Raw genomic sequence first — 11,448 nt, 5'->3', positions numbered from 1 at the left:
TCCAACTCTTCTCCCTTTCCTGTCTGTTTTGAAGAGCTTGTAGCCATCCAGTGCTGTGCTCCAGCTAGGTGAGTCATCCCACCACGTTTCCATGATGGTGACTACCTCATAGCTTTGCTGTTTGTACCATGGCTTCCAGCTCTTCTTGTTTGTTACCCATGTTGTGTGCATTAGTATACATGCACTTCAGCTGGGCTACTGATTTCACCCCTAACTGTTGGGAAGGAGGAAAGTTTGACAAGAAAGTCTCACAGATATGTATGCTTGGCAGAAAGATTTTTGAATGTAGAATCTGAAGAAGAAATAGAGATGAAAGCAAGTTTTGCTATGGAAGAAAAGAATTGCTGAGCCAGTCTTCCTGGATAACCAAGGAGGCAAAGGGTATGTTAGTTAGAAGGGGGATTTTATGACTTAGAGCAAAGGATAAACCCACCGCAAACAAGAAGATGCTTTTACCAAGCAGAAAGATAGCCCAGGCAAACAAGCCTGCCGATGTTGCACATAGAAAAAAGGTCTCAGAATTTCCCACTGCAAGAAAACTGAATAGTAACATGAATATGGTAATTATTGTAGTTATGATAGGCTATAGATAAAAGTTAAGGTAGAGATTGGTTCTACTGTATTAAGATGCTCAGCAAAGAAAAGTATATAATGCATTTTAACCAAAACCAAAGGGTGTCCAGGCCTGCCTGCAGCTGGAGCTGACAGCTGTAGGCACAGGCTCTGTCACCCATGACCCTGGACTGCTGTAACGTCTTGGATGTAATAAAGTGCATTTTGAAGGCTGCCTGGATTTCTCCATCTCTCATTTTGGCTCTTACAAGTGGTGCTCTGTGCTTTAGTGGGCAATTTTTGGCTTTTGGCAGTAAGAGACCTCCCGGTGAACTTAAGAGGGAAGGAGATTTGGCACTTTGAAAGAAAGGTGACTGGGGCCCGGACACCATTGCTGCTGGACAGTACGTGGACTGGAGCTCAACTTTGGCGTCTGCGGAGGAGGAGGACAGCAGGTGAGCATCAGGTAATCATGGGGCAGAATATATCTGCAAATCAGAGGGATGTGTATCAGCATTTGAAATCTTTAATTGAATCAAGTCCAAAAACCTTGCCTAGGCAAGAGCTCAAAAATCTTTTAAAATGGACTATAACTCATATCCCAAATGCTGACTCTAAAGCCATCTATACCAGAGACTTTTGGGACTCTGTGGGAGTTAAATTGTGTAGTGCTATCTCTCATCATGACAAAACAGCAGCGGAACTTCTCCCTGCTTGCCGAGTCCTTGTTGAAATGTTTGCAGTGAAAACCCTGCCGCCACATTCTCCCCCTCCCCCCCCCATTTTGCCTGAACTGTCCCCTCCATTTCCAGCCGCGTTGCCTCGGTCAGCCTCTCCAGCCATGAGGGGGAGGGGAAGAAGAAAAAGTGTGTTATAGGTAATCAATGAGGAAGTCAAATTAATAATAATAATAAGGAAAGATTTCGTTTTCGTGACCGAAAATACGGTCCTCGATAGCCACAGTCAAAGAGACAGTGTCGAGCCCGAGATCGGTGCTGGATGAACCTCGATCTGACCTCTATCGCATCGGACCCCCTCTGTTCACAAATGCTGTCTCCAGTGGGGCTGTTTTATACAGTTTTTTCTGCTTGAGGCAGAGGTGCCCCTATTGCTTTTGTTACCTCGCATATGCATGAAGTTTCTTTTCTCTGTACAGGGCTGTACAATGCTGTTTCTTGGAAGGTGGAGGGTGTTGATTCTGTTATGGGAAATCTGGTATTCAGATGTATGTTCCTGACTACTCCGGTTTTCTTGATTGAAGGATACTTATCGAGTGTTGATCACTCTTGGGTGTTCCCGAATGGTCCTGGGAAAAGCCCATCTTCTTACTGCCCATGTCTTTTTGCTTGCTAATGAGGCTTTCTTGTTGTCATCGGGAGTTTTGCAACTTCTGTGAGGTAATCTGTCTCCGGACTGTCCATGATCTTAGGCTTTTTGGATTTTTGTTACATATACAATTTTGTTTTACAACTTTATTTTATACATATTTCATCTAAGCATGAATTATCTCACATCACATATTGCAATCCCTCCCCTTCTATATAAACACATTAATTCATGCTTAATACTATAATTTTATATTTTTCTACTATCTATAATTTTTACTAAAACTACCCTTAACTTCTAAGACCTGTCTGTTCGATATTTCCTACAAGGAGAAAAGGGACCTGCTTACACCTCTTCAGATTCCTTATTTCCATCCCATTCCCCTTGCGGCACTTCTTGATATATTCTGTAAATGACTCCATCACTTTTTGTTTTTCAAATTTAGCCAGGACTTGTGCTGCTCTACTCTCTTGTTCTCCCTCTCCCAGATTCATTATTTTGGATACTTTATTATTTTCGGAAGCACACTCAGGGTCTATAGGCATGGCTGCTATCTGCATGCCCTGTACTACAGAGTGTATCAGCCTAATAAAACATGGTATTAGACAAGGTAGGAATATAACCCCTGCTACTGAACACATGATAAAGAACACCATCTTTTTCTACCAGGTTCCTTCAAATAATTGATCCCACCAGGATGCCTGTAGGATAGAATTCCACTTCTGGACTGGAACATGAGCCACCTTCTTGATTTCTGCCACAAGTCCCCTGATAGTTTCCCCATAGTCATCAATTTCTATACAATATTCAGACTCATTGAACTTCCCACAGACTCCCCCTTCCTCGGCTAACAAATAATCTAAATCTATTCTGTTTTGGTATACAAAAGCCCGCATTTGTGAATGTTGACTGCTCAATAGTTCAAGGGCCTACGACGTGTGATTTGATACTATTTCAACTACTGCTTGCAACCTTATCAATCTGTTCAACAGATAAATTGGGGTCCTATATCCCTAGCTTCTGTCCTGGGTCCATGTAGCAGGGCCATAATAGTCTATTATTCTTTCTGCAGGCCACTCCTCTTCTCCCCATGTTTAGCTGCCACCTACCACAGGGAGTTTCTTTTTTAAACTTCTCTTTTCCCTATTTAAAGTTTAGTACAGATGAGCCCCCAATAAGCTGCTCTTGGTTCTAGGGAGGGTAAAGAAAACTGGTCGAATAATTGGTCGAATAATTCCTAATGTGCAGGACCCTTCCCAATTTTGGGGGAGTTCGCTATATGCCTTCTTTCCACAAAGCCAATATATTCCATTAGGGGCTTTCCACCTGATTCTTGTATTTTCTGGTTCTTTCCAGTAACCCCTTAGTTCTTCCAAGGATTGCTAAGGATAAGCTCCGGAGCTTTTAATCCAACAAAGTCCAATTTTATCATTCCATTCACAATTTGTTTCTTTCTCGTGACTCCAATATCTGGCAGGAGGTTCTGGTTGCCAGACCCCGCTTTTACTGCTTGAATTTACCACAAGAGTGGATATACATGGGGTATATCTGACCACTTCAGTATATTCTTTTCCTTCTCGACTGACACAGACAGTTCCAATTACCCTTTGATCTAACACCCATCCCTCAGGTCTCAGTACTGTTCTGGAGACCAGAGTATTATCCCATTTCAAAAGCTGCTCCGGAGTTAAGCTTTCACCTTTCCAAGTCCACTTTTCGGCTGATTTTAGTCCCCAACAAATCTAGCAGTTAGTCCTAGCTCAGTGGCAATCTCTTGAATTAGATTGATAAACAGATTTCGGTTTGGGGCAGGCAATCCCCAGTCGGTATACTGGCTCTCTAGTTGATTGTGCTGTTCACTTAGGGTTTTTAGTCTTTCGTGTTCTACCCTCTTTTTCCTCATTTCCGACTCATGTATCTTAAATTCCTGAGCTACTTGTTGCATTTTACTTTCAAGATCTATCCCTTCCTTGTTCTTTGAGAAACAGGAAAGTCTTATCATACTGTAAACAGACCCTGTCATCATTTGCCTCAAGGAGGTCCAGGATGACAGGCTCATTACCTGAGACAGAGTAGGGATCCATCCTGAATTAGGTGAAGTGTCTAACAACGGTGAAAAGTCTGTGAGGCCAAAGCTGAAGGAAAAACTTGTATGCCGAGACAGCAAGGAGACAGAGAAAGAAAAACAGAAAAGACCACGAGGTCAATTTGCCCCGACCTAGAAATTCCTTTGATAAAGAAGAACTGGTGCTAAATGTCATGCGGGATGAATATGCATGAACTTATTGTGAAACTGTATGCATATGCATTTGGAAGGGGGATAAAAGGAGGTCTGAAATTTTCAGGGGTACGCATGCCTTTTGAGGAGAATTTTCTGCGTATGCGTCCGGCGCCGTAAATAAACATACTGAGCTTTACAACTTTTATAAAGTTGTGAGGTTTCTTCTTTTCTCCGCAAAACATAGCGAGGGTGAGCTTGTTTTCATATTTTGAATTCTTCCTGACCCAATATGTCTTTCCATCCATTACACACATTTCCAGTCGAGCATTATCATAACGCAGTTGGTTGATTTGTAAATAAGCCACAACAACTGGTTCCATTTTTCCCCCAACCCATACTGTCCGGTTATATTAATTACAGGTAGGAATCAATATTTGTCCCACATCCCTCTTATACATTTTATGCTTGGATGTTTCTGATTGCTCATCTTTAAGTCTCGCTTTTAGATCAAAACACACTGTTTTTCTATCCAATTTGCATAATTTAAATTGGGTGTCATTTAGAGTACGGTACTTGCTTTGCCTTTATTGTGGCAGTCCTCCGGGGCTGAGTATGCTGAGATCTCCGCCTTTCCTTGTCCCTCTGGGACAACCTGAGTGCATTGCCCGCACTCGTCAACAGAGCTCTGCCCTCCCATGTGGAATGGGATTTCAGTGTGCAGACTAGTTGTCCTGCACACGACTAGGCCCAGGCCCATCAGGATTCCCCATAGGCGTACTCCTCTGCCTTTGCCTGTGCCCCCTGGGTTGCCACCAGCAGTGAGGAAGACCATCTTCTTGGCAGCAAGATTATTCTTCCGGGGTCCCATTCCCGGAGCGAGCCGCATATCGTCTCTTAAAGGAGCCCCACCTCGATAGTTTGACTTCATCTGCGCTGCAGGGTACTTTGTTCAACTTCCGGCAGTTGATTTCTAAGATTTCAGCCTTAGAGTCCAATTTTCCTTTTATTCCATTTTTATACCAATCTTGGGAGTCCAATTCTAGTATACCCAAATTAGTAGCGAGAATTAAGATACAGTTAGTCAGATTTAGTTCGTCCTCAAGACACTTGGTACACAAACCCTTAGGCCAATATCCCCTTCTACAATGTATAACATAGACCTCAAGACGGTATTCGCATTTAAAATACACAAACGGATAACATTCACAACCAGGCAGTATAACTCATCCAATCTATATTGGTCATTTACTTGGTCGGCGTAAATTTACCCTTAAGTCCCCAGGAGAAGAGATGATCTTCTACTCAGGAGTGTCTTCCCAATGTTCGATCTTTTTCACTTGAGACACCTGTGTCCAGCCTTTCTATGCCGTTCCAATGGCTGTGTCTGTTGATAGAAGGACAAGAAAAGGGCCTTCCCAGTGAGGGGAGAGGGAGATGCCCTCCAAGCTTTTATAAGCACTTTGTCTCCCAGTTGTATTTTGTGTATAGCAAACACTAGAGGGGCACTCTGCGTTACTATCCCCTGTGTTTGCAGTTCTTGTAGATTCTTATTTATAGCTACTAAGTAGGTTGTATCTGACTGTCCTTTAACCTAGGGTGTCCTACCAGCATACCATGTTCATAAGGCATTCCATATAGCATTTCAAAGCGTGGCAGCCCTGTCTCAGAGTGCGGCATGGTCCTGATGTTTAGTAAGGCTAGAGGGAGGCACTTTAGCCAGGACATTCGAGTTTCTAGTATTAATTTTGATAACTGCGCTTTTAAAGCCTCATTCATCCTTTCAACCTGTCTCGAGCTCTGGGGATGCCACGGAGTGTGGTATTCCCATCAGATGCCTAAGGCTTCTGCTAATTGCTTAATGATTTTTGAGGTAAAATGCGTACCCTGATCTGAATCTATGTAATTCACTACCCCATATCGGGGTACAATTTCTTCTAAAAGGACTTTTGACACCGTCTGAGCTGTATTCCTAGAGCTTGGGAATGCCTCCACCCAATGGGTTAGTTTATCGACTATTACAAATAAGAATTTATACCTCCCAACTTTAGGTAATTCTGTGAAATCTACCTGAATTCTTTCAAAGGGGCAGTATGCTATAGGGCGGCTTCCCAATATTGCCTGTCGTGCCCTGGCTCGGTTGACTTTCTGGCAGATCAGGCACCTTTGTACCTCCTGTTTAGCCAATTCATAAGTTCTCTTACACCTGAAAAATTTCAAAAATTGCTCCGCAAGTGCCTGGGCCCCCCAATGTGTTTGTTGATGTAACCTCCTTAGGATTTTTTGGGTATAGTCTTTAGACAGTAGTTCCCTCCCATCTGGTAATTTCCACTTACCTTCTTCTAATTTTCCTCCAATTTTCTCGCATCCTTCGATCTCTTTCTGGGAAGGGTGTGGAGGATATTCTGGGGCCTCATTTTCCTCGATCTCCAGGGTACTTACCTTCAGTAAAGCTGCATTCTTAGCCTCCTTATCTGCCAAATTGTTCCCTCGAATTCGAAACTGTATCCCTGCTTGATGTCCTTTCACGTGTACGATCGAAATTTCTTGTGGCTCCCTGACAGCTTCTAAGATCTGTTTTATTAGTTCCCTGTGTACCACTCCCTGTCCTTGAGTATTGATTAGCACTCTTTCTTCGCAAATTTTTCCAAACATGTGAACTACCCCAAATGCATACTTTGAATCCATAAAGATTGTCCCTTTCCTCCCTTTTAATCTCTTCAAGGCTCGTAATATTGTGTATAGTTTGCACGCTTGAGCTGACCATCCCGCATTCAGAGGACCTGATTCTATTACTTCTCCTGACCTACCATCCACAATCGCATATCCTGATTTTCTTTTCCCTTCTATTACTCTTGCTGACCCATCCACAAACCATTTTTCTCCCTCTTCCAATTCCTTCTCCTCTAAATCTGGTCTTAATTTGGTCTGTAGTTCCACCACTTCTGCACAGTCATGAATGGGCTTTTCCGAGGCCTCCCTGAACAAAAATTGGGCTGGATTTTGTGCGATAGTTGTCCATAATTCTACTTCAGGTGAATGAATTAATATGGCTTCATATTTTAATAGCCTAGTCTCTGTAAGCCATTTGTCTGCCTTTTGTTGCAGTATACTTCATACGTTATGGGGAGTGTAAACTGTCAATGGAGCCCCAAAGGTTACTTTCTTGACTTCTTTTACTAAAACTGCCACTGACACAATTGTTTGTAAACAAGTGGGCCACCCCCTGCTTACAGAGTCCAGAAGCTTTGATATGTACCCAACTGGTTTCTTGGCCCTGGCCCAATCCTGCATTAATACTCCATGAGCAGTATGACTGCTGACATCCACGAACAACTGGAATGGCTTTTATACATCGGGGAGGCTCAATACTGGTGCTGCCATAAGTGTTTCTTTTAAGTCTTTAAATCCTTCTTCATCTTGTTCCATCCATTTTAGCTTGTCGGTGGTGAGTTTTTCATACAGGAATTTCACCTTTTTGCTATATCGCTCGACCCACTGCCTGCAATAGCCTAGAAGTCCCAGTAGCTGTCTTGCCTCTCTTTTTGTCCGTGGGGGAGGTAGGGCAATGATCCCTGCCACCCTTTCAGGATCTAACTTCTTTTTCCCCTTTGTCAGCTAATGTCCTAAATATTTGACCTCGGGCTCCCTAAACTGAAACTTTTAGCATTTATTCCCTCAATAAATTTATTAACGCTACGGTGCTTGCCCTTACGTCCTTAAGGCCAAACACTTTTCCCCAAGTATATGACTCCTGTCCTATTTAAACAATAAATGCCTCTTTCAGAAGAATGAAGCTGCCATGGACTTGCTTTCTCCTCCCCAAATCCCATTCCATTATGGACCTCACTCAGGGTGCTGACCCACTGTAATGGTTTTGGTTCGCCAATTTGAGATTTCCTGGCCAATGCACAAATGAGTGTGGTGGGTTCAGTGCTGGCCAATCACCAGTGCACTCACAAGTATGCACTCACCCATTTTCTGCTGTGAGGTAGGACCAGGAGAAAGGCAAAGTAGGTTCAAAACTTTAAAGGGATATAAAGAAAAGTTTATTAACAGTAACTAAAAGAAAGAGTAACAAGATTCAGAACAAACCCTTCAGAACACTTGTCCTCCCCCCACAACCTTTTCTTTCCCAATGACAATGTAAAGAAACAAAACCTAAAATTTCAGTCTGTTTGCCACCTCTAGAATAGTCTTTCTTTAGTTCACTTAAGGACAGAAGTCCCTCTTGTTAATGTTATGGAGACTTCTCCACAAGAAAACAGTTCTCTTGTGTCTCTCTTCACAAATAGCAGCCACCTGGGGAAATCTGCAATTGTGAAATCCCTCCCATTTTCCTCAAGCTTTTCCCACACCTGTGTTTATAGGTCATGTCAACTTATCGGGTACTGTTTTAAAAATGAGCTGTTCAAAGGCAAAGGTTCTCATTATCTATCTCTAAAATCATCTTCATCTCTGGGAACAGAGGTCTTCTTTCCCTGGGGGCACAGGATTTTCGTCACTCCTCTCTCTCTCTCTGTTCAAACTTCTCATAGATGACAAGTACTTTAACATCTGCTTACTTTGGCATGGAGGCCTTGCTCAATATCAATTTGAATCGTTCATCTGCCCATGCTTTCATGTGTTACAGGGAAACAAAGTCTGATGTATCAATTACAACTTTCTCCATAGCTTTACAAGAGGATTTCAGCCCCAAGATTAAGGAATCTCCTCATCCCTCCCATCTGGGACTTGACTTCTCCTTCACTGACCTCAGTGTCTTTATGTTGCTCCTCTACGTTGCCTCCATTTTGTTCTTTTCTCTCACTTGAGGGAGGATTGAAACACTGAAAGAGTTAACATCTTGCCTGGGGCCAGCAGATGGTTACCTGACCCTGGCCAGGATCGGTAGCTTGTGGAGGGAACTGCGGCTGGGGCTGTGTCAGGATCGGCTGCATGGCTGGTCTTTGGTTTTTGCTGCATTCAATTCCAGCTGCAGGGCCACTCTGCACGGGCGGCAGGGCCACCTCTGGTCTCAGCCGCATGATCTTGTGCAGTGGCCGCACTGGGGGAGGGGACCTGGCAGCAAGATGTTAACAGCTTCGGCCCAGTCCTTCCTCGACCAGGGCCCTGCAGCCTCCCCGCCCCCTGCATGGCAGCTGCTGGGGCCTGTCCTGTCCAGGACGTGGCCTGGTGGGTTCCCTGGAAAGGGTCTCAGCCCTGTGGCAGACCCTGCCCGGCCCAACCCAGCTGAGACAGAGGCTGGGCCGGGCCTTGTTAACTGTTCCCAGGCCGGAAGGAAAAGAGAAAGTTCCCAGGTTTCTTTTGTCTTTAACATGTGTTTTTCACAGAGGCATGTACAGCTTTCCAGAGACTGGAATCTTTGCATCACTTCTGTAAATGCCTCCCATGCAAAACCACCACACTCACTATTTAGGTTTGTTATAAATGATCAATCAAAAGCCAAATTATAAAAAATGTGAAAAGATTTATTTATCTTTTTCCGCAACCAAAATATGGTCCTCAAACCACCACAGCCAAAGAGACAGCGTCAAGCCCAGGATCGGCGCTGGGTGAACCTGGATCCGACCTCTATCACATCGAATCCCCCCCCCCACCCCCTCCACCATTCACAACAGTTGAAGCCAGCGTTGATCGAATCCGGGAAGTCGTATTCACATGTATCTTCCTGGCAACTTCGGCTATCTTGACTGATGTTATCCGCAGGAGAATGATCGCTCTTAGACGGTTTCCGAGGACTCCAGATACCGGTGATCATCGCATTGGGTGCGTCTATTCTTAGGCTAAGGTGCCGATCCTTATCTAGGCGACTCCAGCAATTTTGGAGTTTGAATAGACATCCGCCTCTCAGGCTGCTTGTGGTCAGAGACTTGTTTGGATTTCACACTCTTTATAAAATACATTCTTTAATAGCATGAATTATTTCTAACATATATTACAGGTTCGACTGGGCTGGCCACCCATGGCCAGCCTTCAGATCCTTCTGACCCTCTGCAAACCCAACAACTGCTAAGGTTAAAGGTTTTTGCTATTTCTTCTCCTAAAACTAAAATACGACTTTCCCACCTCTGGACCAAACCTAGCTGACTATATAAAGATACAATTTTTAAGAAAAACATTTTAATGGTGTAATCTGATTTCATAATCTCATTCTCACGTTGTGTTCTGCACCACCTGTGGCAAGTGAAGGCACCGAAACAACATAAAGAAAACAATGACACCAAGTAGTAGACCCCCAGTGACTGGAGATCTGAAAGGAGAGATGCCCATACAGACTATTTCAATAGACTACCTGTGGGTAGGAACATGGGGCTTCCCCCGATGTTGACGCACTGGCTACTGCTCCAGTCCACTTCTGTGGAGTCTCAATCGTGGGCTTCCATCCTTCTCCTCCAGCTGAAATGTCCAAATCTACGGGGCCTCAGAGACCCTGCCTGGAGTGTGATGGGCACACCCATCTTCAGCTGTCTTGACAGCTGTTTCTGTGGTCAGTAACATTTGGAAAAGTCAATGCCACTTTGCCACCAGTGGTGCTTCTTTCCACTTCTTAACAAGCAAAGTTCAAAGGCAATGTCTGTGTCCACTGAGCTTCCTGTTGAAGAGATTTCACAAGTGACAGCATCCTGGCCACATATTGTTTTAAATATACATCTTCCACACCCCCTCCCCCTCCCCCCCATGTTGAGAATTACAAGGGTAAGGAATTCCAAACATCAATTCAAAGGAAGGTAATTGAATATTACCTCTGGATCTTGCCCTTATTCTTACCAAAGCCATTGGCAAAAGCCGTACCCACGGCATCTTAGTTCTTATCACCAGTTTCAAAGGGTGTTTATTTCTCCATTGATTCTTTCTACCCGACCTGAGCTCTGGGGGTGCAGTCATAACCTCTTGAAGGATTTTTCCTGTAAAATGAGTTCCCCTATCTGAGTCTATTGCTTCCACAATTCCATATCTTGGAATTATTTGTTCCAAAAATACCTTAATAACTGATCCTATAGTTGCTGAAGCAGTTGGAAATGCTTCTGGCCACCCTGTTAGCTGACATGTTATTATCAGATGCCACTTGGGGCATTTCAGTAAAATCCACCTGGCATCTTTAAAAGGAATGTACAGCTCAAGACCTCCCTCCCCTGGCAATTTTCTTTTTAACCCTGTTATTGGTTTTAGCATAAATCAAACAACCTTCAATAGCTTGTTTTGCCAGAGTAAAAAGGCTCACAACAGTGTACATTTTGAGGAAGACTTCTGCCAGTCCTTCAGAGGGCCAATTACTTCTCCCTTCATAGAGTTGTTTTAATATTTGTACAGCCAGAACTTTTGGTATCCGCTGTTTACCATCCCTTGTA

Source organism: Zonotrichia albicollis, chromosome W (genome assembly GCF_047830755.1).
Source record: "Zonotrichia albicollis isolate bZonAlb1 chromosome W, bZonAlb1.hap1, whole genome shotgun sequence".
In the NCBI taxonomy this organism is placed as follows: Eukaryota; Metazoa; Chordata; class Aves; order Passeriformes; family Passerellidae; genus Zonotrichia; species Zonotrichia albicollis.
The sequence above is the reverse complement of the archived record's forward strand: the minus strand, read 5'-3'. Positions refer to the sequence as shown.